The sequence below is a fragment of the Alligator mississippiensis genome, chromosome 7 (genome assembly GCF_030867095.1).
Source record: "Alligator mississippiensis isolate rAllMis1 chromosome 7, rAllMis1, whole genome shotgun sequence".
NCBI lineage: Eukaryota > Metazoa > Chordata > Crocodylia > Alligatoridae > Alligator > Alligator mississippiensis.
The window spans coordinates 45,022,343-45,045,742 of NC_081830.1; the positions used below are offsets into that span (position 1 = coordinate 45,022,343).

The window sequence follows — 23,400 nt, forward strand, 5'->3', positions numbered from 1 at the left end:
ATGTCCTGCAGAGGCCCCACATTAATTTGGCACCTTCTTTTTACCCCCTATGTATTTAAAAAAGGACTTCTTGTTATCTTTGATCCGGGTTGCTAGTCTCAGTTCCATCTCTGCCTTAGCCTTCCTAATAGCCCTCCTACAATCTCGAGCCAAGGAGATATAATCCTACTTGGTGATGGGCCCTCCCTTCCATTGGGTGTACGCCTCCTTTTTGGCTTTGAGGCATTTGTGGATGCTTTTGGTGAGCCATAAGTGTTTTTGAGCACTCTTGCCCCCTTTGATCCACGTGGGGATTGTCATGCTTTGGGCTTGGAGGATCGTCTCCTTAAAGAATGACCACGCTTCCTGGACTCCCAATTCCCTTCCCCGACTAGTCTTCTTACATCATTGAAATCCACCTTCCTGAAGTCCAGGGCTGCTGCCTTCCTGCAGGCCTTTGACACCCTGCGCTGGATGGTAAATTCCAGTAGGTGATGGTTGCTATCGCCCAGATGGTAGAGCACCCTCAGTCCCCTCACCAGGCCATCACCTGTGGCCAGGACCAGGTCCAACAAAGCATTTCCCTTGGTGGGACTGTGTACCTCCTGGGTTAGGTGGAGGTCCTGTAACTTGGCTACGATCCTACGTGAGTGGTCAGACCTGCCTGACTGCTCTTCCCAGCAGATGTTCCTTGATCAATGAACCTAAAACCTGGCTTTCGCCTGTATATTGAGAATTCTTCCTGCCACAAAATCCTTGTCTCCTTGTTTGTAACGCATAAAAGGTCAAACTCAATATTAGACAACTACTACAATTTTAAACAAATTGAGACCTCCATTAGGGCTAGTACAGATGTTCAAAAAGCCCAAGGCAGTTCCCAACCTTTTTATGCTGCTGCCCAGCAAACTGTGGACCAGAAGTCACCAGCAGACTGCAGGCAGGCAGCCAACCCTTTTTTTATACTCAGTATATCGGTCACTATATCGGTCTACTGTATGCTGGTCACTTCCAGTCCATGGTTTGCTGGTCCGCAGTCACTTCCAGCAGCCAACCCTCCTGTAGCCTGGCAGCTAACCCTTTGAGGCCCAGCACCGGGGCCACAGCTCAGGGGTTGGGAACCCCTGCTCCTGACCCAACCTAGGGCGCTTAGAGCAAACAGAACATACAGTTGCCTGGGGATAGGGGTAAGCAGGCTGCCTGCACTGACCAAGGCCAGCAGGCTGGGGGAGCTGAGTGAACAATAGGATAAAAATAATACCATTATCCATACTTAACCAATTGGGCTCTAAAATGCAGAAGGATTAAAGGAATAGCTTTGAATCCTATCTTATGCACATCATATCCGAATACATTTTCAAAAAATAATCCAAACTACCCTGTGCCAACAACCATAAAACTAAGCACTTCGAGGACAAAAAGGTGATTAGCAGGGATCCTGGTTTTCCCCAATAAATAAATAAATAAATAAAAAAAATAAAAATCACAAATTCTCTGATAAAAAACCAAAAATCCATGATAAAAATTAAAGGCCCCCCATGGCCCTGCTAGTGCCCCTCACCCCCCCCCACAGCCTCCCCAGTCCTGCTTGTGCCCCTTACTCCCCCCACAACAGCCCCCCAGCTACACACACACCCCAGCAGGTAAGTGTGTATGGGGAGATGGGGGAAAGGAAGGGGTTGTGGGGGCAGATTGAGCATGGGGGGGAAGAACTGCACCTCTGTGCCTGTTCCCAGGAGGAGGCACCGCTGCCCTCAGTCCCAACCCTCTACAGGCCACACATGTGCCTCCCAGCTGGGGGGGGGGAAATAAAAAACAAACAAACAAACAAAAAAAAAAACCAGTGGCCACCACTGCACCACTGCCATCCCCCCCCCGTGGGAGGAGGCACAGAGTGAACTGAGGTGGGGGGCTGGCGGTGCCCTTCTGCCGCTGTGCCCTGGGGTGCACTCTGTTCCCCACCCCCCATCTGCCCACCCTGCACAGACTGAGGGGGAGGAAGGTGTTGGGGAAAATCCCACTAGGAGTGTCTGCCGGCTGGCAGGCATTCCATGTCTTCTTCCAATACATCCTCACTCCCTAAGCCCCAAGCCAGCTTCCCCCCAGCCTTGCCTTACAACCTCCCGCACTTTCCCCATCTCCCTTCCCCTCTGGGCAGGGGTGAGGGTTTCCCACCCCTTTTGCAAACAGCTTTTGCAGGCTGAAACTCAGCCAACCTGCAGAACTCTCTGCAAAGTGGGGAAATCCACGGGTCTCCTTGCTAAGAGTAAAAATCTGTGTTTTCTCTGATTAAACTGGGAAATCCATGGTTTTCGCCATTTTTCCATGGGAAACGGAAAAACTGGATCCCTGATGATAAGGATCTCCACACGGACTCACCAGGACAAGTTATTCCTGACCAACTCGATTACCTTCTATGATAAGATTACTGGCTCTGTGGATGCACGAAAACTGGTGGATATGGTGTACACATCAAAAGCCTTGCTAAAATCGAGCATCTCCCACAATGTTCTCCCAGGCAAGCTAAGGAAGCATGGACTGTCAGGTAGATAGAAAATTGGCTGAAGCATCGGGCTCAGAGTAGTAATCAGTAGTTTGAGGTCTAGTCAGCAGCCAATAACAGAGTGCCCCAGCGGTTGGTCCTGTGGCCAATTTTGTTCAATTTCTTCATCAACAACTTGGAAGATGGCATAGAGTGCACCCTCAGCAGGTTTGCAGATGACACTAAGCTGGGGAGAGTAGTAGATATGCTGGAGAGTAGGGCTAGGATTCAGAGTGACCTAGACAAATTAGAGAATTGGGCCAAAAGGAGTCTCATGAGGTTCAACAAGAGCAAGTGCAAAGTCCTGCACTTAAGATGGAAGAATCCCATGGACTGCTACAGGCTTAGGACTAACTGACTAAGCAGCACCTCTGAAGAAAAAGGACCTGGGGATTACAGTGGAAAACATGCTACATATGAGCCAGCAGTGTGCCCTTGTTACCAAGAAGGCTAACAGCATACTAGGCTGCATTGGTACGAGTATTGCCAGTAGGTCAAGGGAAGTTATTATTCCCCTCTATTCAGCACTGGTGAGGCCACACCTGGAATACTGTGTTCAGTTTTGGGTCCGCCACTACAGAATGGATGTGGACAAGTTGGAGAGAGTCCAGCAGAGGGCAACAAAAATGGTTAGGAGGCTGGGGCTCATGACTTATGAACAGAGGCTGAGGAAACTGGGGTCTAGAGGAGAGGGGACTTAATAGCAGCCTTCAACTACCTGAAGGATGGTTCGAAAGATTCATAGATTGTAGCGTTGGAAGGGACCACAAAAGATCATTGTGTCTGACTCCCTGCCCCTGGCAGGAAAGAGGACTGAGGTCAGATGACCCCAGCCTGGTGTCTATCAAGCCTCCTCTTGAAAACCTCCAAGTTAAGCGATAGAATCACCTTTCTTGGAAGCCCATTCCAGATTCTGGCCACCCTTACTGTAAAAAATGTCTTCCTAATGTCTAACCTGAATCTACTCTCCACTAGTTTGCACCCATTATTCCTAGTTACTTCTAGGGGCGCTCTGGTAAATAGTGCACCTCCAATTGCCTGTTGACCTCCCTTGATAAACTTATAGGCGGCTACAAGGTCCCCCCTCAGACGTCTCTTGTGAAGGCTGAAGAGCTCCAAATCACTCAACCTCCCCTCGTATGGCCTTTCACGGAGGCCACTAATCATGCGAGTAGCCCTCCTCTGAACTCTCTCCAGATTCTCCATGTCCCTCTTGAACTGCGGCGCCCAAAACTGGACACAGTACTCCAACTGCGGCCTGACCAATGCTGCACAGAGGGGGAACATCACCTCCCTCCATCTGTTGGTCACGCATCTGCTAATGCACGGCATGGTGAGATTGGCCTTGTTGATGGCTTTGTTACACTGCCAGCTCATGTTCATCTTGGAGTCAACTATGACTCCAAGATCCCTCTCAGCCGCTAAGCTGCTGAGGAGGTCATCCCCCAACCTATAGGTGTGCTGGGGATTCCTCCTCCCTTGGTGGAGCACCTTGCATTTATCTTTGTTGAACTGCATCCTATTTCGTTCTGCCCATTGATCCAACCTGTCCAGATCGGCCTGTATCTGCTCCCTGTCCTCCGGTGCATTAACTTTGCCCCATAACTTGGTATCATCTGCGAACTTGGAGAGGGTACTCTCCACATCCTCATCCAAATCACTGATGAAGATATTAAATAACACTGGTCCAAGGACCGAACCCTGTGGGACCTCACTGCCCACCTCCTTCCAGGCCGAAAATGACCCATCCACCAACACTCTCTATGTGGAGCTAGACTGTTTGCCATTGTGGCAGATGACAGAATGAGGAACAACGGTCTTAAGTTGCACAAAGGGAAGTTTAGGTTAGATATTAGGAAGAATTTCCTCACTAGGAGGGTAGTAAAACACTGGAATAGGTTACCCAGAGAAGTGGTGGAAGCTCCATCCTTGGAGGTTTTCAAAACTTGGCTAAACAAAGCTTTGGCTGGGATGATCCTGCTTTGAGCAGGGGGATGGATTAGTGACATCCTGAGGTTCCTCCAAACCCTAATTTCCTATGATTCATTAGGCACTTCCAGATTAGACCATAAAACTTGCCTGGACAATTTACATTTGCCTGTGTGCACCTAAATCTGCTGCAATTAAAACTGATTTACACTCTAAACTGTGCCTAAGTTCCCGAGAGCAAAAGTTGTCAGCTACAACTCCCAAAGGACTGCCATAAGCAATAAACTACAGAAACATGCTCCTTTTTGCCCTGTGACTTCTGCAGTCTTGGCTACCAGTGGCCCAGCTTCAACAGGAGTGCAAGAAACCACCTCTAGGATCTCTGAAACTCAGGAGTTCTTTAGAGATGTCTATTGTCCTCCATTCTCTATATCCACCTAGACAGCTAAACTGAATCACTCCTAGGTACTTCCTGAGTTCTTCCACTGACAGTAGAGGGATCTTTAAGGCTAGAGACAGAAGTTACACTAAACTGCTTTAAGTGATCAGAAACTGGTTTAAACCTTAACCAAACAGAAGTTCAGTGTACATAAACCGCTTTCAAAATGACCAAAACCAGTTTAAGATAACCCTGGATAGATGCAGTATCAGACTCAACTGATTTATATCAAACAGGTTTGCAGAACTTCTGTCCCAATTCCCCTTGTGATTCAAGTTAGCTCTCAGTCCCCCAGCATCCCAGGATGCTTTGCAGCCCTGGGCTGGGCAGTCTGCTCCAGTAGGGCAGAGCTCCCCCTCACCTCCCTGCTTTCACAGAGCTGAGGAAGTAAAGTCCCTGCTCCCTAGTCTCTGCCTGTGCCTTTCAGCCTGGCCAGATGAGGGGCAGGAGAACAGACCCCTAGCCCAGGTTTGCAGAGCACAAGGGGAGGGAAAGCATGCTCTGTGGGGCAGGGAACACCGCTCCCCCCACCCCAAGGCTGGGGCAATCTGGCCAGCCCAGAACCACAGGGACTATCCCCCACTCCCCACCTGTGGGCACAGGACCAAGCCCTGTGGGACCATATTGACAGGTGTGAGGGAAGAATCCCATCTCTGCACCAGGGCAGGGCTTACAGGACCCTGCCAGAGTCAGGGAACCTCCACTGAGGCAGGGGGATCCTGCCAGCCCCAGGCTAGAGGGTCTATTCCCCCAGGGGGTGGGAGGGAGGGCAGCATGTACTGGGCAGCCAATGAAGGATGAGCCCTGCTTGGCTGCATTCTGGGTGCCTTTGGCAGTGGCTGGCAGTCAGAGGCATGCTGTAGCACCCCCGGCTACTGCTATGGGCCACTGCAGGGGTCTGGTTGCTTTTCTGGTTTTAAAAGTGAACATCACTTTTATCAGTTTATTATCAGTTTCAGTATCAGTTATACAGTTTATTATCAGTTCAATCTACACAGTTTAGAGAAACCTGCAACAATTGAACTGATTCAGCTTGGGGCTTTTTGACTGTCTGTACTTAGCTTAGGTGCCTAACCTGGCCAAACCGAGTTGTCCTCCAGAACAAGAAGCCTAAAACATTTTGCCAAACTTGAATAGTTTTAAGATGTGAAAGGGCTAAGAAAAAAGTTAAATATAAACCTTTGTTTTATAAAAAAGGAAAGAGATGAAAACAACTTGTGTTACATTACGATCATTGGTAAAGTAAATTTGAATAAATAATCCAAAGTCTTCTACAGTGGGAAAAGCCCTGGAAGCGTGCAACAAAATGACCCAACTCAAACAGGCAGAGAGCACCTGTAACTCTTGTGGAAGCTAATGGCTATGGACACATGTACCTTTGGGAGTATTTCATAAGGGCAACAGCTGTTATGGATGGACAAACCTGAAATTATACAAATAGCAAACATTACTCCAACTTTAACAGTAGATGAAACAATCCTGGATGATACATAGTTGTTTTTAAAAAGTCTCAGTTTGACAGTTAACATCTGAATTGGTCATTCCTAAACTCCTGCCTTTCTTTTCACTTTTCTGCTTGTACTATTTGTTCCCAATGGCTTTGTTTTTCCTTCTTCTCTCTAGTACAGCCCTTACCCTTTTCTTCCATAAGACAGGTAAGAAATACGCCTTATATTACCCTGCCTTCTCCTGACTTCAAAATAACTACCTCTCTCCTTGTAAAATGACAATTAGAAAAACTAATTTCTGATTTTTAATATTACTGCTAATTACTTGACATCATCTTTTTCTATTGTTGTGAATCCAGCATCTTGTTCTCAATAAAACATAGCTGTTATTACTGATCATTATGCATGAAGTACTATACCCTTCTGTTAACCTTCCCCAGCAATTTGGCTCACAAATACTATATAAATAAGTAAATAAAATGCAGTGTACCAAAGCAATTGCAAAGTTAATGGACAACTGAAAAACAAGGATAATTAAATAAATGACTAACTATGAAAAGATTTTACTTGTATATATAGTTCTGTGACAAACCTAAATAGAATCAAGTCTATTTATGTGATGAAATAAGAAAAAATATTTATTTTATTTCACTTAATCATTAAAGCTACAATTCAAAAGACATCTTAAGCACATGCATATCTTGAGGTCAGTAGGCTTGTTCACATGTTTAAATGCTCTGCTAAGTCTCAGTCTAACACATTTTAACTGCAAGTTGCATCCAATAAAATGCATGGCTGTACTAATGTTATTATAGGTAATGTGAAACTAAGATTAACTGAAAAACAAACAAAAACCATCAAGCACTACGGTGCTTCCCTAGTGTGGGAAAGGGATAAGTTGTGAAACACACAAAAGGCTGATAGTAGGAACATAGCTAGGTGACACTGGCCAAATCATAACTTAGCATTTCAGATTCTCCATTTTTAAATGGAAATTACTTCAAAGGGTTAGTCATTGATCAAGCTTTGCACTATCTGAAGTGCTGCATAATCCACGGAACATGCAAACTATACAAAGGCTGTAAACTATTTTTAGAAGAATGTTCCTTGTATAGAAGTATGAAGATTACTATTTTTAGCATGCAAATATTTTAGAGGCTTTGATTAAAAAAAAAAAAAAAGAAAGAAATTAAAGAGGGGGAAAAGGTGTTTCTTCTATGCAGCTAATTCAAAACAGTATTCCAACACCAGCCTATAGGAGGTGGAGTCTCAAAAGTCAAAGTTTGCCACTAACACTTGTAACCAATTATGTGTATTTTGCTAGAGCAAACATTATGTAAAAAATAATCTTCTTCTACTCTCTCTTGATCATCTCCTCCATATTCACAGAATTCTTCCTTGTTCTAGCTCAGATTTCAAATTCACTACTTTACCTTCCAGTGAACACTAACCAAGCCAATACAAACAGCTGAGATTTTAAAACCCTTTCCTCATATACAATAAATAAATCAAAGAAAACATACAAGATAGCCCTGCTCCTCTGCACCCGCTGCCATACCATTTGTCATTACAAAGAACATATTTATAGCAATCCATAATACAGCCAAGAAATCCAAATGATCACAGCAAAGGAGACTCAGACTTTATCCTCTTACAAACTTTAAAAAAAAGCTTACCAGTATTACAGCTCATTCCTGCTATCCTGGTGCAAGCAAGATTTCCACAAACATTACAGCAAAGCTTTAAGAAATAAGCCTCGTATTACATCAGATTAAATAAGAGAGTTGCAGGCATAGAAAAATAAACACTCACACCTCCAAATCCCAAATGACATTTCAAGCTTTCTTGCTTAAGTTTTCTTTTCTCTTTTTCTTAAGTGCTGTTTGTTGAATATTAGGAACTAAACCATTCCACATGCCTATATCAGCCATGTAGTTAGTGTCAATAGTGCTTGACATATTTCAAGCATCTGAACCAGCTTCATATAAATTATCTAGAGCTGCTGCCTACTGCCTTCTCCACAACAGACAGTAGCATACAGTATCTTCTGTACAAAAGATCACTCATCTATTCTATCTCTGGTTGTTCCAACCTCCTCTTCAAAGAGCTTTCCTTTTAATTTGAATTCCAACCCCACCCTAAGTTGTTACCAACAACAAATGCATTTCAAAACTTACAAAATTTTTCACTCATTATATTGTTCCAATTATAAGTTAAACCAACATATAAAGAGTTAAATGCATGAAAAATATCAAAATAAAATCTAAAAATGAAAATATTTCTGGCTTGGTATTTTATTGCATACACAAAGAATGGTAGGTTAGAGGTCAAGACTGTATGGGGACCAAATATAAAGTCACCCACAGAGAGAAGTCAAGTGCAATTTCAATGGCTCTTTGGAGGGGGGGGAAAAAAAAGCTAGACTCATAATCAGAACAATTAAATAAATCAACCACAGCAGAGAGCCTGTGACATACCAGGAACAAAGAAAAACAAAACAAAACACAACACATACGTAAGAACACATGTCCAAAGCCCTTCTATCACAAGAAACCACATCCTATAATAATCCCTTTCACAAGCTTTTCAGAGCATTAGGTGCCCTCAAATCAACTATCCAAAACTTAAGGCAGATAAGCTTACTGAACAATGAAAGTTTGGCCTAAACAACAAATCCACCCTGCCCAGCTCATACCTCTTTTCAGTAGATAACCACTTTCAAAGAGAAGGATTACATTGTATAAGGGAACTATCAGTAAACAAGTCCATGGCCTCTATCACCACCCCCTGAATATTTCAGGAGGCCCAACTCCACCTCTACAAAAGTCTGCCTCTGTCCCAATATTTTTTCATACCTTGTTATTTATTTTTTACTTCCCTTTCTGACTTCCCCCAAGGTCCAACTCACCTACCTTCTGCAGCATGCTGCATGAACAGAATGCCATCAGTAAAACTTCATTCACACAGGGACCATTTACAGACAGTACATTTCTGCTGGGAGAGTTGCCACTCTCCCAGCAGAAACTACAAACATACAAGGGTTCATTCAATTTCATCTGGGGGGTGGGGACAGGGGGAAAAATATGCCCCCTCTTTTTCCATCCCCACCACCTCCTCAGACCCAGACCCCTGGTCTGGGGAGTGACTGACATTTCCCCTGCTGCTCCAGTTCTTAGATTGGACCAGGAGAGGAGGACTGGAGCAGCCCCCAAGCTCTCCACCCACACCCCAGACCAGGACTTTGCCACGCTGCTCCCCCACACTCCTGGACCAGACTGGAAATGCAACAAAAGAGGCTGCTCCCCACACCAAAAATCACCCCAGGGAACAAGTCAGAGGGGACAACTGCAGGCTGAACTTAGGCTGGTCCCTCTCCCCGAAAAATTGCTACTCATGGAAATTTCTCAGAATTCATGGTCAAGAGCCACAGTTTCTCTTCCTAGCTTTCCATAACCCTGCTGTTTATTTCAGGATCTAATTTCAACTTGCTCTCCCCCCCCCCCTCCCTTTTTTTTTAATTTTACATTTTCTGTGAATTTAATACAACCTACTTTATTTGTCAAGTCCCTTCCCATGTGAGTGGGGAAGTAGTAATAGAAAACTATGAGGGCTAAATGTGCAACAAAACTAAGGTGAAAGGCTGCTTATCTGCCTCAAATCTTAGGCTCACAATCACTACAGGGAAAAATACTGGCCAGTCAAAACCACAGCTATACCCAGTTTCAGGCATCTTTCTACCTCATCAACTCCGCCTTTAGTTTCAAGTTCTGCTGGTGGCCTTTTGCTGATAAACTTCCTTCTAATTTAACTGTTTCCCCACCACAGCTGGATTTAGTGTGCAAAACATTTTAGAAAATGGTTTAGATGAAGGAAACATCACAAAATAGTTATATTGGAATGATTTCTATTTTCTGTAACTATTTTCTTGCTGCTCACATTGGAATAAAAACATCAAAAACTGCTTCACAAAAAAAAAAAAAAATCACTTAAATGCAAGAACTATTGGTTATCTAATAAAAGTCCTATGGCCATAAAATATTATCCTCCCTTATTAATAAAAGTTGTGGCTAAAACCTCAGAGGTAAGTTATTTTACCAGTAAGACTAGTTTGCTATCTGCAGAGCATTTCAATTTTGAACATTCTCCAAAGCTCTAATTATCTTGTCTAATTCTCAAACTATTTTAACAAACTATTGTTTAATACACATAAAATCTACCCCAAAACCCACACACACTTAATCTCAAATCTGCTACAAAAATAAGAGATTTGTTATCATTTTTGAGCATGAAAATTTAAACTAATCCCTTGGAATCCTATGTTTACCATACATTAGATACACAGCTGTAATAAATGACTCCTGCCAAGTGTCATCTACATTTCTGTCTGAAATACCATGCGTTTCATTTTCAAAGAAACTCTTGAAATAAAGAGCAAGCGAGGACTTGCACAACACAAATGTGAAATAAAAATTAGAGCTTTACAAATAAGTACTGATCACACTCCCTTCATAATATGTTATTATTAAACACTCTAATGTTACCAAATTACTAGGATCCTCACAAAGCAAGTGATCCCACTGATTTTAGTAAGACTAGTAATCTCCACTATTTACGCCAATTATTGTGAACAAGCTAAAAAGTTGTTGCAGCCTCAGTGCACACTAGTACATATAGTGTATCCTCAGTTATCTGAATCCCTTTAGGAAGTACTTGCCAAACAGCAATTGGGAAAGCTGAATTCTTTCAGAGAAACAAAAATGACAAGCTACAGTATCAAACCTAAGCATAGACTTTATTAAATAAAGCCTAAAGAGAAAGTGTTACATAACACCATTAAAAACTGTTGCTGTTCAGATAACTGAGGTTGTACAGCATAACTTAGGACCCACTCCCATTCTTTTGAAAAGATAATACCAACCCTCCCCTCCTCATGCTTGCACAGCTATGAGGACTAGAAGCAAGAGAAGGGCACCTGAGTCAGAACAGAAAGACAATTTCCAACAGACTTCATATTGTAAACTAGAAGTACGCGGCTCACAAGTAATCTGTGGACAAGTCTTGCTTTCTGCATGGAGTGTAACCCAAATGTCTAATGTGAAAAGAACCTCACAGGGCATGTTATTCAGTACACCAAAGAGCATTACACTGAAGTAGTCCCTACCCACACAGCATGTGCTACCTGAAAACAGAATTAGTATAGCACACTACTTGGTGGCCTTGATGGAGCACTAGGGATGCCCCAGTAAGCTCACCTACTAAAGCAGCTTCACTACTTCAGGTCTCAGAGGTACCTCCATGAAGCAGACATAGCATGCCTCAGTAGGGCTTTTCCTGGCACCCTGCAAAAGCAGTGCAGACATATCAGACTCTCCCAAGGCCAGTGCCCCCTCAAAAGTTTGTCTAAGGCCACATACAGACATCCAGTTTCTACTGAAAGAATCACTGTTATCCCAGTAGAAAACAAGAGCATGCAGACATTCAGGCTTTTTCTCCCACAGAAATCATGACCACTCAAAGAGAAAAATAACCCAGAAGCAACCAGGGTTAAATGGCTCTTGGTAGAGTTTCTCCTGGAAGACTGAACTTTCCCCCTCCTCTAGCATAGCTCCTGTGCCTTCCCAAAATGAGGATAACCCCAGTCTACAGAAGGCATGGGTTACAGCTGCCCCATCACCCTCCAGGCTAGAGGGGAGGAGCAGCTTTAGCCACTCTGCCTCTCTCACCAGAGCTCCCAGTATGAGAAGCAGGCAGGGACTTCGTCACACCACACCTCTGCTCAGCTCCTGAGCAACGGGAGCTGAATGCAGGGAGTGTTGCCCCCCTACCTGGCTCCCCTCACCCCTTTTCCCCCCCAACTCAACTGAGCTGCAGGGAAGGAGGGACCCTGAGCCTGGCATGTGGAGGCTTTCCCAAAGCTTAGCTCCCAGCCTTGCTGGCTTCAGAGTAGGACAAGGCAGGCAGCTGCTCCACCGTGGCAAGGCTGAGGATTCTTGCTGCCACAGCAAAATGACCCTGCCTGATTTGCTGCTCTGCTTTCTGCCCGGAGCCCTATATGCCCATCTTCCCCTCTCTCCCCCTATCTGTCACAGGCCACAGATTGGCTGCACCTGCTTCAGAGGAATCTCACAACCTTTTTTCTACTGACATCAACTATGATTAGAAAAAAGGGGAAGTAGGGCTTTAGTCCTTTGCGACATATTCAGAGTTGTTTTTGAAAGTTCACTCTACTTGTCAAAACACCACAATCTGATAAGTTTTATGACAGACATGCCAGGGAAATGAAGCCTGATTTCACTAAGAGATTTTTATTCATATGGTTTAAAAGCTATTTTTATTAACAGTTGCTTTGAAGGGTTGAGGAAGGAGGTCCTTTTAGCACAGGCAAACACTTGGATTCATAGACTGTAAGGCTCGAAAGACCATCGGGGCCAGCCCCAGGCAGGAAAGACAAGGGGGGTTTCAGCCGATCTTTTTAAGACACTGTACAACAAGATGGGAAGGGAAAACGTACACTGCGGATACTCCTTATGAAAGAAACCAGTTGGGGAAAAAAGAAAACACTTAACAGCAATTTTATTTCCAGAACGTATTCGTACTTATGGGAAAACATGAATCACCCTCGCCAAAACCTTCCAGAAAAGCACTGCCCATTTGAACACAAAAGTGCCCCCAAAGTTTTGAAGCCGAACAGTCCCCAACCTCCCGCGGCTAACCTCAGATCTGGCGGCAGCACGGAAGGCAAAGGTCTGGTGCGAACAGGCAGTGCCCGGCTCCGAGAGCACCGCAGCTCTCCGCGAGCAACTGCCCTCTTCCCAAGCGACCTCTGCCCGCTTGACCGCCGCGTCCCGCGGGGGGCTGGGCTGGGCTGGGCAATGCCGAGACCGCAACCGCGAGCCGCTCGCCCCAGGCCCCGGCGCGGGCTGCCCCGAGGCTGCAACCCGGCGGCGGCAGGAGCCCCCCGGCAGGGCCCGAGCAAGAAGAGACACCGCTGTCCTGTCCCGGGACCCGCTCCCGGGCCGGCGGCCCCCGGCCGACGCCCGATCCTGCCCCGCCACGCGCCAGCGCCACTTGTTGCTGCCGGGCCGGGACGCGGCACCGACCCCTCTCGCCCGCCCCGGCGCCACCGCCGCCGTGCTCGGGAGCCGCCTGGCGGCGCTGCCCCGGGCTCCGCAGTGCGGGGGCGCCTCGGGGGCGGGGCGCGCTGCCCGCGTGACCCCCTGGCCCCCCACCCGGGCTCGCGACGCATCCGCCCTCACCTGCCGCCGGCCCCGGGCAGCCCCGCCGCCGCCGCCGCCGGGCCCCGGCGCGCGCGCTCGCTCCAGCCCCGGGCGGGGGGAGGGGGGTTGCCTAGGCGACAGCTTCTTATCGCCCCACCAATCCGGTGCCGCCTTTCAATAGCAACTCTTTCGCTGCAGCCAATCAGAAGGGGCCGCAAGAAGCCTTTCTCCTAACTCGTCACCGCCCCTTACCCCCTGGCGGCGCCCGGCAGCTCCGCGTCCCCCGCTCGGCGGCCGGCGGCTCCTCCGGGGCCCGCCCGGTCGCTCGCTCGCTAGCTATCCCGCTATGCCTAGGGCTCTGCGCGCCCACACTCGGCTGCGCCCTTCTTGCAAAGGCCGACAGGGGCCGTGCTCCGCGGGCGGGGGCCGCTGGGAGAAAAGGTTTTGCAAGGGTTGGCGTTGCGTTTCCGTCCTCGCCCCGCGCTACAGCGCACCTGAGGATCTCCGCCAGAAAATCACCAGCCCCTCTGACCTGAACGGCGGAGGAGTGTGACGCTGGAGCTGGGCAAAGGGCGCAGAGGACACGAAGGAAGCTGCCCCCTTCGCACAACCACGCTCAGGTCGCCCCGGGGCCGGAGCCGTGAGTCACCGCACTGCGCTCCGCTCCGCGGCAACCGTGTCCCTGGCAGCAGGAAAGCAGGAGGAGGCTGGAGATTCAAACTCCTTTTCACGTTTCAAAAGGAAATTTGTGTTTTTTTAATGCGTTTAACATGAAGACGTCTCCTGCCCTCAGTACACACCGAGACTTGCTAAAGTCTAATTTTCCTTTTCATCTTTCATGCTGTTCCCCCCCCCCCCGATGTTTTGCAGCCTGGTGTTTACAGAAAGACTGGGTTTCAGCTTTGTTTCTACTCAGTTTCACTTTCGGATTCTCATTCACTAATTTTAATGTCAGGGATGGAAAAAGGAAGAGGCATGTTTGTTCAGAAAGGCACCTCTTTCCACCTGTAGCGAGAAGTGAGGGGCTTTGGTCACTACTGACACTGTGCTGAGGTGTACTGCTTAAGAGTCAGGCATGCGATACAAGATTTAGGCAAAATATGAAGTGAGGGGTAAGAAGCAGTTGCGGAGCCTGCCTAGGATGTCAGATTTATTGCACAACCTTCCTGTTTGCATGAATTAGCAATTCTTTTGAATGCTTTTTCCCCTTCCCAGTTCCTTGAAGACTGCTTAGTCCTGTGGGTAGACTGTCACTAGGGTTTCTCAATTTCATGCTCTTTGAAGACTCCAGGAACATGAGAGCAATGTTTCTTTTCCTTGCGGCATAGAAAAATGTAGAGTCTACCCATATATTTTAAAGAGAAAATGATAGGCAAGAGTACTGATCATACAGAGACAGTCGATCACATTATTTCTCCTTAAATTGGCATATTGTGGCTGACATGGGTGGTTTTTAACTAGATACTTTTTGTGTTTATTTTTCAACCAAAGGACATTTCTCCCTGGAAAGTTTTTTAGGGTCTACACAAGATATTCATCAGTTTTCATAGGATGAAAAGCCAGATGCGTTTACCTCTTAAAAATGAAATCAAGTTTTCAAAATCATCATTACTATTATCATCACTACACCAAAATGTGAGACAGGCAAAGCCAAAGCTATTACATCTTTAAAACATCTTTACTTAATACAGGCAGTCCTCGGACTTACGACACATTTGGTTCTTGAAAGCCACGTCTTAAGTCGAAACGTAACTCAGAACCAATTTTCCCATAGCAAACAATGTTATAAATGGGGGATTGGTTCCTGAACCAAGGCCCGATACCCTATTTTCACCCAAAATAACGCAGAATTTTGTACTCAATCAATTATAGATGAGTAATATAGCTACATTAATGTATTTATATTGTAAATAGCAATCATATTGATTTGGTAGGACTTCTTTAAGGTGACTTTGCTGGACTGTTTGAACAGTTCTGGGTTGAACTTTTTGAAGGGCTCTTGGCTGGAGTCTTCTCAGGAGTCTTGGCTGCAGGTTTTTCTGGAGTTTTGTCTGCTCTCTCAAAGAAAGTGTCCAAGGAAGTTTGGACAGATGTTCTCCAGGGAGATGGGCGATGCAGCAAACTTATTTGCTGGTGTGGCATCAGGTCAGATCAAGTGTTGTAAAGTCGAAACCGACGTCAGAAAGTTGAAACAGGGCGTCAATTTACAAATGTAAGTGCAAAACGTTGTAACTCGAAATGTTGTAAGTCGAGGACTGCCTGTACTCCATATTTGGGCCTTTATTTGGCCTTAGTAATGACTAGCATTTTGCCTTTGACTAGTCTTGGAAAGGCTTAGTGTCAGTTTTTAGAAACATACTGTTGGCAATCAAAAATAATGAGACTGAAGAGGTTTAACCAGCAGATTTTGTTAGAGATAACAGGAAGTACGGGGATATAAAGTGTCAGCTTGCTATGATATTAGCACGGTAGATTTGCACCTTATTGACTAATTACACATCATAGATCAGGGATGTTGTATATAGGGGCTGGAGCATGAAGACAGAATTAAAGTTTTTTTGGAGAACCTTAAATCTGGTCTCATGCTTTTCACTATTTAGGGAAAAGAAAAAGCAAGGCTTTAAAATGTGACCCTTCCCCCCTCCCCCCGAAAAAAAAACAACTTCCATTATTTTTCTCCTCTTAGGCTATTAGTACATATGTTCTCAATGTAACAGAGGTTTTTATATGGGACTCCTTTATCTGAATCATGTCTTTGCGTGTAAAAAAAATGTACACCTAAGGCACATTTTTGGACACTGAGAATGTGTTATACTTCCAGGTTTACAGATGATGTATCACATGTATACTTCATACTTGCATTATTGTAGCCACAATGATCTGGAAAAGGACTTAACTCACAATTTAAATATCAAGACACTACAAAAGTACTGTAGGGTGCAAATACACAGAAGGAAAGAGAGAAAAAGACAAATGGAAATAGCATGTACAGGACAGTTGGCAGGAAGCAGAAAAAATGGAGTCAAAAGAGTCAATTTTGGAAAAATACTGACAATGAAACCTGTTTTTGGTAGTGTATGGGCAGGCATTTTTTGAAAGGAGCATGTGTAAAGATCAGAACCCCAGACGCTTCTTTTTTTGAGAAAATGTGTTCTGTCCCACATCATGTGCGAGCAGAGTATAATGACTATTCTGTTTGCTGCACAGCAACACTTCTTTAGTATGGTAACTACTGCAACACATGCAGAGTCTTGAATACCTGGCATATAAATAACTACATGACAAACTCTTAATATGGTGGTAAGAAAAAAGCCAATTTGGCAAATTGGGGTTTTAGGAATCTCTCAGAGTTCCTGGAGTTTGCAAAACCAGTGTGAGCTTATAAACCCTTTCTGTTAATCTGAAACTCTGTTTAAACCATTAGCTATACTATAAAAAAGGAAAGCCATACATAAAAGCTAACCTAACAAATTAGTATCTGCACTACATCCATCACACAGATGCATTTATTTTTCAACTTATTTTGCCCCTTCTGTCTACAGTTCCTCTCTCCTGTCAGGTTTTCTCCCTTGTTTTCGCCCTTTCAGTTCTATTTTCATTATCTTTTTTCCTGCTCTATCCTTCTTCTTTCCCATGCTGCCCACCAGTCTCTCATTTAGCAAAGCAGATAAGAATCTAACTTTCAAAAGTAGATAAAATGACTTCACCCATCCCAAATAGTAACAAGTTAAAAAGACAGTTGAGAATTTGGGATGCTTTAGGCAGATCCATTGAAAAAGGGCAGGAGCAGAATATGGGGTGTTGTTTCAGATAAAGACACTGTGGTCCCCAAAATAGGGAGTTTATAAATAGGGTTGGTATGCATTTCCTTTTTGAATATAGGTATTAAGCATCCTTCTGTAATGGTATTTTTAAAAGGCTGGATGTAGTCATGTGTTTGAGGCTGGCCAACGCTTTATCTTCTTTCATAAACAGAACAGAACTGCATTAAGAAAACTCCTTAAGAAAAGCATTAATTTGCAGCAACAGAGCACTGCTGGAGAAAGGGAGGAGCTTTGATTAATTAATTAAAGAAGAGGTTTTCTGCTTTAGAAATGTCTAGCAAAGATTTTTACTTTATTTTATTTTTTCCTAACTTAGATAGTGCCCCTTCTTTATAGCACATAAAAAGGATTTTAAATCATTTTTCCTTTTAAAAAGGAGTGTTCTGCTCATTACTTTAAGTGTCAGGAGTGTCAAGATTTCAAACAGCCTATTATATCTATATTGTTTTAATGTACTGCCTTTATTTTACAAGCTAGGTAAAATTTTCCAAACACAAATGCCTAAAGTTATACACCAATATTTATAGTTTAGGTTACCATAACAATTGTGAGAGGTACTGAACACCTGAATGTCCCAATGACCTCAGTATATTAAGAGAAGAATTTATAAAACTTAGAAGTGAATTCCATGCAGGTTGTCAAAATACTGCCGTTCACTCAAAGAAAAATGCAATAATGTGCATGTGATGCAATAAAGAGGCTGTATATGATAGATACCATAAATCCATTTTCAATACCTTCTAAATGAGAGAGAGATGCTATTAGCTCTCTCCCTCTCTTTGAGTATTTTAACCACTATATGAAATGATGGCAGGCCACTGCCATTAAGAATCTCAGAGTGTGCTGATAAAATACTAAAGGATATGGAAAGGGAAGTCTGCTGTCCAGTAGCAGACTCTTTCTTAAAGAAAAATGTTAATTTAGAAGGTATTGTGGTTGTTTTGTTTCTGGTCTCTTTTCCTGCCCTTGCACTAGCATGTGCTTCTTTGATAAGCTTCTCTTTGTTTCTCCCAGCTAGTGTAATGAAAGGGGAAGGCAATAGCAAATAATGGGCTGAGTGACATCAGTACCAGACAGCAAATGCAGATGTCAGGCAAAACGGATGCAAAGTTTGGCTAAAGAAGCCACAGCTTGCAGCAAGAATAAGCAATTGTCACGAGTGGTTTGCTGTATTAAGTTATTTAACATGTACAAAGTTCAATGGAAAAATTCTGTGTTGATGCAACATTAGAGCCAAGTAGTAACAGTGCATGCACAGGAGCCAGGAAATCCAGACAGATTGCAACAGCTCTGTTACAAAATACAACCTCTCACCTGCTCGGCAACACAGTTCATTAAGTACATCAGCCGAGTACATTCATTTTTCTCTTCTCCTACTGCAAAGTCCAACAGAAGATATCCAGCTTCCTATTTTAAATCACTCAATGAAATTGCCCCAACCTACTTAAGAAAGTTCCTACCCCAACAGATCCAGCACACCAGCATGAGACTCATAACCAAGGCCTTTCAGAAGAAATGCACTCAGAGCACCCAGAGCATGTACATTTCACAGTTTGAAGCTACTGACCTAGCTGATTGCTGCCACCCTTCATCAGGGATAAAAAATTACACTAGTACTGTGACACCAGGTAGTGAAGGTTAAGGGAAAAGCAGAGGGATTAGAATGATTGGCAGTCATATTACGTGCACATTTTTTAAATATGTAAATGGGGCATTAGGGTGAGATAGGAAGGCACGGATGTAATAGGATTAGGAAAAGAAAAAAAAAAGGCAGAGCAGTATTTAGAGTGGAGGGAGGGAGGAGCTAGAGAAATAAGAGGGAGATGAAGGAGGAGAGTGAATTGTGTCACCTAGGTATGAATGGAACCCCAAGCACTGGAGGGCCATTTCTGGTAGAACACAACCACCCGTTAGTCAACTGAAGCAGCAATTCATGGTCAATGGAATCTAAAGATGCTGATATTTCCAGCATAAGAAAAAATGCCAACTGAAACTTCAGACCAAAAGAAGATCATTCATGGGCACAGAAACTTCAGCAAAGGAAAACTGGAACCCAGGCTGGAATCTGCTAGGGTGTCAATGTGCAAATACACATTAAATTGAAAAGGTCTGGCTCCTCAATCATATCTCCAAAAAAGAAGACAAGGTTTAAGATCATGCAGGATTGAATGTAAAGTATTCCAAGATAAATAGGCAAGAATTTAAAGAGAAGTAGATGCCATGTGTGTAAGAACAGCACCTACTTTTTGCCACGGTTTTGCAAATGCTACTCAGTACTAACACCATGGCTCCCACACTCCCTCTGAGGAACCAAAATGAACAGTAATCTGGAATACAAAGTGGTGGACCTCAAGAAACAAAAGACTGGACAACTCTTTCAAAAATCCAAATTATATAATTTTTTAATAAAAGCATATAGCTCTCATAATAAAATTATATCAGAAGACCCCGGTGCATTGGTGCCATCATAATAATAATCTGCAAAAAGTTCCATCTCCTTAAAGCATTCAATCAAAGGAATAAGAGCAGGGGTGGGCAATAATTTTGGCTAGAGGGCCACTTAATGACTTTTGGTGAGCTATTGAGGGCTGTAAGGGTAACCCCACTGCTTGACAAGTGTTCTACCCCCTGGTCACCATCTTGGGACCAGAAGCCCTGCCCCTAACCCCTGACTTTTGCCACTGGAAGTCCCTGTCTTTGCCCCTGGAAGTACTCCTTGGGGGGGGGGGGGGGGCAGGTTGTCATATGAACCAGGAAAAAATCCATAGTATATACTATGACATATTTTAATTTTATTACAAACAATATTTTTGTCATGATTTGTGTTTGTGTAGCGTGTATAGAGGTGATGGGGTGTGGTTGGGGTTTGTTGGGGGGGGGTTAGGATATGTTTTATCTTTGAAATACTCAACATTGTTCAAAAGATTGTGGCATACACCTTCAAATTTGAGTATATTTAAAGAGGTATCATCATCTGAAAGAATTTAGGCTACCGGCAGCCCTCAGACTTACAACACAACTGGTTCCTGAAAACTGCGTCTAAAGTTGAAACGTCATAGCTCCCATAGGAAAAATGTTATAAATGGGGGATTAGTTCCTTTACGACAATCGACACAGCTGTATCTAGCTGGTAAATCTGTTGTGGTGGGGGGGAGGGCAGAGGAAAGGGGTGTGTGGGGGGGGGGAAGATCAATGCCCCCACAGCGAGGGAGGGATTGGGCCTGGAGCTGGGATCAGGGCTGGGGCAAGTGCTGCTCAGGGATGGGGTGGGGTGGCTCATGCCACCAGTCCAGGCGCTGCTCATGTAGCAGCTTGTCTGGTGGCTCTCACGGCTGCCGGTCCAGGAGGGCATGGGTAGGGGGGTGCCCCAGGATCTGCACAGGGTGGACGGGGCTGGGGCTGCACTGGCCTGCGCTCTGGGCAGAAGGTGCTTGGAGCGAGGGCTATGCCCCCTGCCCCGCCACCGCTCGCCAAACCGGTGTGGGGCCGGCGCAAGACTAAGCTGCTGCACTGCCTCTGGTCAAGCGGCGTGCAGCAATGGGAGCTGACCCGGCCTCCCCGCACCTCCGGGACGAGCAGCATCTTTACCCCAGCTGGTCAAGTGGTGGCAAGGCATGGGGGAGGGTGTTGCCACCCAAAAACTTGCTGCAGCCCTACTATATCCTCCACTCCGCTGTCCGCCCTGCCCCAATTCGGAGGCACGCGCTCCCCCCATGTCCTCCTGAACCGGGACAGAAGCAGCACCAGGAGCCGCTGGACAAACTTCCACACAAGCAGCTCCCAGACCAGCTGTGAGCAGCAGCAGCAAGAGCCACCCCACCCCCTCCCTGGGCAGCATTTGCCTCAGCCCCAATCCTCCCTCGCTGCCGGGGTATTGATCTGCCCCGCCACACACCTTCCCTCCTGCCTCCCCCCACCACAACAGACTTACCAGCTGGAACACAGCTGTGTCAACTGTCGTAAAGGAACTGATCCCCCATTTAAACATTTTTCATTATAAATATATAATTTTTCATGTTTGTAACCATAGCCAATGAAGACAATTGTGCAGATTGCTAAACACGTTTGAAAATGGAGTGTGCTCTGTGCTTTCATAAGCACTCAGGCACTACAGCTAAATAGAGGACCACAGTTCCATTTCACAGGAACTTCTTAGGTTTTGAAATTTGGCATGGGTGGGGGGAAACTTCTTTGTACTATTTTGAGGAAAGCATGATATTTGATAGCTTGGGAGTGAAAGCACTCACCCAAGATGTAAAATAACTCAAGTAACAAGTCCTTGCTCTGTCGGATTCAGAGTGATCTGGGATGAAGACTGCTATATATAAGGAAGAGCAAGGGCTTGGAACTGGGACATCTCACATCCCAGGCAGTGCACTAATCTTGCCAGTGTTCTCCCTCTTCATCCCACCTTCTCAATAAAATTTTTTTTTAATTGATCTCTCTACAAAAATACTGCGGTTTAAACAAACAAAAAAACAACATAATTCATCAAAAACATTCCAGTTAGCTCTCTCAAATACCTTAGAAAGATCAGACTTTTTACATGGATGTCAGAGATATTAAGGAAACCAACAATGAATGCCCTTTTCACAGAATGACATTCCCAAATACAGCTTTTTCTTGACCATTTTGTTTGTATGCAAGGTTCCCATCAGTTATTATCTTAACTCAGTTAAGAGTTACTGACCTGGGCTCACACCTATTCCCATTATTTCAGTGCAGCACTAAGATGTGCTATAGTGTAAAAATGTTGGCTTTGGATAAGACATTCAATTGCTTCTATTTTTATTAGAACCATCAGCAATGATTCTGTGACACATTTTGAACAAAAGTAGGGCATCCTCAGCATATTCATTTTTTCACCAAAAATAGGTTTTCATATCCAGCTGGTCCTAATGAGTTAGCTATTACTTAGAGTCTAAAAGCTGCCATATCTACATAAATTTGTGCTATCAGAATATAGCACATCCCCTTTGGAATACGCCAATTATAAGAAGTACTACATGACAATCAAATGCTAGTCTTAAAAATTAATTGAATGGTTCTGTTTTACTGAAATACTTAATAGGGTTAGTCTTTCATTGAGTATAAAACAGTAATAAAATGTAAGAACACAGACTCATGTATAACACAGTACAGCTTCACAGCAAGTGCCCTCATTTTCAGTAGAATGGTTTATTACTACTCACAGCAAGGGGCAAAAGGCAGAGAGGAGGTTAATGATGGAAACTAGACCACAGCTTAAAGATTTTAAAATAAACATTTCTAACGTCTTCTTTCAGTTCTTATTCTCATCCATTTTTTCATCAAGGCCATTCCAACTACAAGAATCACATAAAAGAAGGCAAGTCAAATCACTAATGCTGTGAAAAACTGAAAAAATAACAGGTGCCATAGCGTAACTGGAGATAGCATCCGTTTTGTAAGTGACCAAGGGAATTACTTATCTGCTTTGCAAAGAAGAACTTGCTTCCAAACTGTTCTGTCATGAATATGAACAGGCGTCATTGACATCTTCTTCCAACCTGCTTAGTAGCTAGTTCTCCCGTCACTTATACCACCATTATGCTTTTGTGAGGTTGAATTGGGAATTTAATATCAGTGTTGGTTTTTGCTGTTTTCAATTAAACTCAGCTTTGAAGTGTAGTTCTTAAAGTCTTGAAACTCATGAAAACCCCCAGTTTAATCTTATTATTACATCATAAGAGTAAATTCTCCCAATTTGGAGTCCACGCTGCTCTTCCCAATCCTTTTCTCAAAAAGCCAGTGGTGAGAACGCCATTCCATCCCAAGCAGTGAAATGCTGTTGCAGTCACAGCACAAACAATGCAAGACAGTTTATGGGCATATTCCTAAAATGTCAGTACATATTTCAAAACAGTACTTCACAAACTTTTGTCACTAGATATTTAGTCACCCTGAATCAGACAAACCACACTTCATTTCCAAGATCTGTGTTTTAGAAAGCCTCTTTGAAACTTATATGCCTCATCTTGATTTTTAGAGCTAAATTACCAAACTT

The 23,400-nt window shown here is 44.4% G+C and overlaps 1 protein-coding gene across 6 annotated transcripts in view; it reads right to left on the reverse strand.

Annotated features, from left to right (window-relative positions):
- Positions 1-23,400, reverse strand: part of PIK3CB (phosphatidylinositol-4,5-bisphosphate 3-kinase catalytic subunit beta) — a 171,114-nt gene that overhangs the window by 130,362 nt on the left and 17,352 nt on the right. Inside the window, exon 1 of one of the 6 annotated variants that reach the window (XM_059730925.1) lies at positions 13,591-13,661. The exons of the other annotated variants lie outside the window; for them this stretch is intronic. The gene's annotated coding sequence lies outside the window, so the exon portion shown is untranslated. Of the gene's footprint in view, positions 1-13,590; positions 13,662-23,400 lie in introns of those variants that run through there. 6 annotated transcript variants of the gene reach the window in all.